We start from the raw sequence: 6,000 nt of genomic DNA, 5'->3' as shown, positions 1-6,000 counted from the left end.
AAAAATAAATTACTAGAAAAAAATGAAATAAAAAACAAAGATATACAAAATACAAGCCTCATATTTTTATTAGATTTAACAGACGTAAAACTGCTCTGTCAAACTGGTATAAAAGTTTCTGAACATGCTCAATTTTTGCACTTAACTTGTTGTGTACTGTTGTATCCCCAGTGCAGAGGACAATTCCTGGCATATAGAAGATGCTTAATAAATATTTGTGAAATGAAAGACAGAACTTTGGCAATTTAGGGACATTCAAGTTGTTTCCAGTGCGGTTCAAATACCACATGAATATATTTGTAGTTAAGTCTTCATTTCTTTAGGATTCATTCCTAGATATAGAATTGCTATATCCGGGGTAGAGACATTTTTTAGAAAGGTTTTTGTTAAGCTAAATTGCCTTCCAGAAAGATTATATCCCCATCAATATTGAATGTGCAGGCTCATTTCTGTTCCTTAGGAATAGGCCTCTTTCTCTATTAAGCTCCTTCACTCAATTTAACTGCTTGAGTCTTGGCCTCTGTCTTGGGGCATCTTTGAGATGGGGAGGCACAGCTTATCTTCCCCTTGTCCCCAGTCTGCATCCCGGAGACTGGTTCATTACCACTTGGTATCTGCCTTTGTCTCACCTAGAGTAGTTTGGGGTGGGGCGGAAAGAGGCATGCGGGACCTTGGCCCTTCAGGCTGTCCCAGTTCTTTGGGTCTTCCTGGATCCTACTCAGATCTCCCATTGTGTCTCCTTCTTTAATTTAGCTTGCAGCAGAAATTTTGGCTTTTGCAACCTAGTAAGGATGGTGATTTTCTGACTCACCCATTTTGGAATTACTGTCTGTAGACCATAAAGGTACCTCTTTGCAAGGCTCTATGGTATTTCCTATTTGCTTTCAGATGGACCAATTTGATGGAAGCTTGTTCTTTCTTGCAAGAATTCGATGTCAGAAGTAGCCAATTATATGACTTCAGATACTTTTTTGACTTTGAGATTAAAAAAACACCAATTCAAACAAATAAATTTATTGTCTTGCATAACTGGAAGTCCAGTGGTAGAGTGGGCTTCAACCTGGTAAAGATCAGCAATGGCTCACTTATGTCATTATCGACCCAGGTTTATTCCTCTCTTCATTCTACTATTCTCAACAGAGTCATCCACCTAGGGCTGGCTTCTTGTGGTGGTAAGGGAGCTGCCAGTAAATGTAGAGGACAGAGACTTCCTTGGTGATGTCTTGGAGTAGAGACGGAGAAGGGCCCTTCACTAAAATGAAATAAATCTTTTCTCTTAGTCTGATTAGACCAACTTAGGTCATGTGTTCACATCTAAAATGTTTCTAAAAGTCTCTAAAGCTTTAGGTTTGATTGGCACAAAGTCCGTGATCCAAGTTACAGCAGTTTAACCAGCTCTTTTATAACCACAGAATAAGGATTGTTACCTCCCAGCTAGGGATAGAGGGATCCTCATGGCATTCCATATTTTAAGGTCTATCATTGCCATCCCTCCTCTTGTCTGTTATCAATTTATACATTAGTGAGGACTCTGGTTTGCAAGTGACAAATACCTAACTCACACTGGCTTAAGGAAAATGAGAATTTATTGATACATGGAACTGAAAAGGCTATGGAATAGTCTAGCTTTGGGCATGGCTGGATATAAGGGCTCAAGTGATGTCATCCATATCCTTCTTTTCTCTCTAACAGGTTTTCTCCATTTAGTAGTCTTGAGGCCACCAGAAGCCCAAGACTCACATCTTATCAACTTAGCAACCTTGGCAGAAAGAGATCGATTCTCTGATAACTCAGACAGGAAAGATTCTGATTGGCTACATTCTCATTCCTGAATCAGTTACTGTGGCCATGGGAATGGAATATTCTGATTGGTCAGGTCTGGGTCACGTGTTTGTTATGTCAGGGGAGGCAGATCAGCCACACGTAAAGTACTTAAAAGTAGCTCCCCTCTGATTCTATATATAGAAAACCCTAAAGAACTCACCAAAAAACTGTTAGAAATAATCAACGAATACAGTAAAGTTGCAGGGTACAAAATCAATGTATAAAAATCAGTTGCATTTCTATACACTAATAATGAACCAGCAGAAAGAGCAATCAAGCATACAATCCCATTTACAATTGCAACAAAAAGAACAAAATACCTAGGAATAAATTTAGCCAAGGAGGTGAAAAATCTATACACTGAAAACTATAAGACATTATTGAAAGAAATCAAAGAAGACATGAAGAAATGGAAAGATATTCCATGCTCATGGATTCGGAAAATAAACTTAGTTAAAATGTCCATATTACCTAAAGCAATCTACAGATTCAATGCAATCCCAATCAGAATTCCAGAGACATTCTTCACAGAAATAGAACAAAGAATCCTAAAATTTATATGGAAGAACATAAGACTCTGAATAGCCAAAGCAATCCTGAGAAAAAAGAACAAAGCTGGAGGTATCACACTCCCTGAATTCAAAATATACCACAAAGTTATAGTAATCAAAACAGCATGGTGCTGACAGAGAAACAGACACATGATCAATGGAACAGAATTGAGAGTCCAGAAATAAAACCACACGTCTATGGACAGCTAATCTTTGACAAAGGAGCCAAGAACATAGAATGGAGAAAGGAAAGTCTCTTCAATAAGTAGTGGTGGGGGGGCCAGCCCCGTGGCGTAGCAGTTAAGTGCATGCGCTCCACTGCTGGCGGCCTGGGTTCGGATCCTGGGCGTGCAGCGATTCACCACTTGTCAGGCCATGCTGTAGCGGCATCCCATGTAAAAAGTGGGGGAAGATGGGCACAGATGTTAGCCCAGGGCCAGTCTTCCTCAGCAAAAAAAAGAGGAGGATTGGCACAGATGTTAGCTCAAGGCTGATCTTCCTCATACACACACAAAAAAATAGTGTTAGGAAAACTAGACAGCCACATGCAAAAGAATGAAAGTAGACCATTATCTCACACCATACACAAAAATGAACTCAAAATGGATTAAAGACTTGAATGTAAGACCTGAAACCATAAAACCCTTAGAAGAAAATATAAGCAGTGTGCTCTTTGACACTGATCTTAGCGGTATCTTTTCGAATACCATGTCCGCTCAGGCCAGGGAAACAAAAGAAAAAATATACAAATGGGACTACATCAGACTAAAAAGCTTCTGTGTGGCAAAGGAAACCATCAACAAAATGAAAAGACAACCCATCAACTGGGAGAAAATATTTGCAAATCATATATCGGACAAGGGGTTAATTTCCCAAATATATAAAGAACTCATATAACTCAGCAACAAAAAAATGAACAACCTGATCAAAAAATGGGCAGAGGATATGAAGAGACATTTTGCAAAGAAGATATACAGATGGCCAACAGGCACATGACAAGATATTCAACATCATTAATCATTAGGGAAATGCAAATCAAAACTACAATGAGATATCACCTGACTCCCATCAGAATGGCTATAATTAACAACAAAAAATAACAAGTGTTGGAGAGGATGTGGAGAAAAGAGAACTCGCATACATTGCTGGTGGGAATGCAAACTGGTGCAGACAATATGGAAAACAGTTTGGAGATTTCTCAAAAACTTAAAAATAGAAATACCATATGATCCAGCTATCCTGCTACTGGGTATTTATCCAAAGAGCATGAAATCAATAATTCAAAAAGATTTATTCACCCCTATGTTCATTGCAGCACTATTCACAATAGCCAAGACTTGCAAGCAACCCAAGTGTCCAACAATGGATGAATGGATAAAGAAGATGTGGTATGTATATTATATATATATATTTATATATATATATATACATATAACATTATATATAATATACACAGACACACAATGGAATACTACTCAGCCATAAAAAAGACAAAATTATACCATTTGCCACAACATGGACGGGCCTTGAGGGTGTTATGCTAAGTGAAATGAGTCAGACAGAAAAAGACAAATACCGTATGATTTCACTCATATGTGGAAGATAAACAAACACACACATAGATAAGGAGAACAGATTAGTGGTTACCAGAGGGCAAGGAGGTAGGGAGAGGGCAAAAGGGGTAAAGGGGCACATGTGTATGGTGATGGATAAAAACTAGACTATTGGTGGTGAACATGACGCAGTCTATATAGAAACTGAAATATAATAATGTACACCTGAAATTTACACAGTGTTATAAGCCAATATAACCTCAATAAATTAATTTTTTAAAAAAGTAATTCCCCTCTGGAAAAGTGTTTGGTTACTGAAAGAAGGGAAGACAAATGCTGAGAAGGCAAAAATAACAGCTGCTCACTATAACGGTATTTTAGCAATTCAAAAGAGGTTAATTTGGCTAGAGCAGTAGCTCTCAAATTGTGGTCCCCAGACCTACTGAATCAGAAACTCTGGGGGTGGGGCCAGCAATCTGTGTTTTAATAAAACAACAGGTGATGCAGGATGAAGTTTTAGAACCAGTGATCAAGAGGTTTCCCTCGGGGGCTATGGAAGTGCGATGGAACTAGCAATTGATTCTGGGTATAGGGGAAGTTTCTTAGGGAGTTGGAATCTAATTTGGGCCCTAAAGGAGGAGTGGACCTCACCTTGTGAAGAAGTTCCTATTTATTTCTTATTCTCCAGCTTCCTACTCTTCTCTTTCATTGAAGCCTGGCTAATGCCAATTTACCGTATTTATTATGCCTCTTGAGCCACTATATCTCAGCTTTTCTTTCTCCGTTTTGTTTTTCTCTCTTCTCGGATTCAAACCCTAGGCATCCTTGAAGGTTCAGCTTGAGCCTTCCTCTCTTCCAAAAAATCTTACCTGATAATCTCAATTCTCACACACTTATTAATTCCTTATATACCAAGTACTATGGTAAGTACTAGAGTTGCATAAATGAATTATATTATCTGGTTTAAAGGATATTTGCATATTCTTTAAGATGCCATCAGAATGCCCTCTAAAAAAAGTTTACATATTCATCAACATTGTGAGACTACTTGTTCCCCACATCCTCACCACCACTAGATACTATCAGTCTTTCTCATTTTTGCCAATCTGATAAGTGAACAATATCTTGTTGCTCTTTTAATTTGCATTCCTTTGATTACTAATAAATTTGAACATCTTTTCTTTATTGGCTATTTCCGTTTCTTTTTCTATAACTTGCTTGTTAATATTTGTCTTAGTTTGGGCTGCTATAACAGAATATCAGAGAATGAGTGACTTATAAACAACAAAAATTTGTATTTCACAGTTCTGGGGGCTGGAAGTCCAAGATCATGGTGCTAACCTGGTCAGATCTGGTGAGATTCCTCTTCTGGGTTGCAGACTGCCGTCTTCTTATTGTGTCCTCATATGGTAGAAAGAGAGCTAGAAAGAGCTCTCTGGGGTCTCTTTTGTAAGAGCATTAATCCCATTCATGAGGGCTCCGCTCTCATAAACTAATTACCTCCCAACAGTCCCACCTTCTAATATCGTCACATTAGGGGTTAGGATTTCAACTTACGAATTTTGGGGGAGGGGGACACAAATATTTAGTCCATAACAATATTCTAAGCCCATTAGTTTTTATTTCTTAGATTATCATACAGAAAAATTGATTTTTCTTTTGTTTTACCATTCTTTGCATTTTAACACATATATAGGTTTTTTTGTTTTTTGTTTTTTTTGTGTGCAGAAGATCAGCCCTGAGCTAACATCTGCTCTTTTTTGCTGAGGAAGATTGGCCCCGGGCTAACATCCGTGCCCATCTTCCTCCACTTTATATGGGACGATGCCACAGCATGGCTTGACAAGTGGTGCATCGGTGCACGCCGGGGTTCCGAACCCCATGCCGCCACAGCTGAGCGCACGTGCTTAACCACTAAGCCGCTGGGCCGGCCCCCATATGTAGGTTTTTATAACCACCACCATAATCAGAATAAAGAACAGTTTCATCATCAGAAAAACTCCCTTGTGCTAACCCTTTGTAGTCACACTTTCCCTCTACCCATAGCTCCTGGCTACTACTGATCTACTCTC

The sequence above is a fragment of the Ceratotherium simum genome, chromosome 11, assembly GCF_057802395.1.
Source record: "Ceratotherium simum simum isolate JZ-2026a chromosome 11, ASM5780239v1, whole genome shotgun sequence".
NCBI classification, from domain to species: domain Eukaryota; kingdom Metazoa; phylum Chordata; class Mammalia; order Perissodactyla; family Rhinocerotidae; genus Ceratotherium; species Ceratotherium simum.
The sequence above is the reverse complement of the archived record's forward strand: the minus strand, read 5'-3'. Positions refer to the sequence as shown.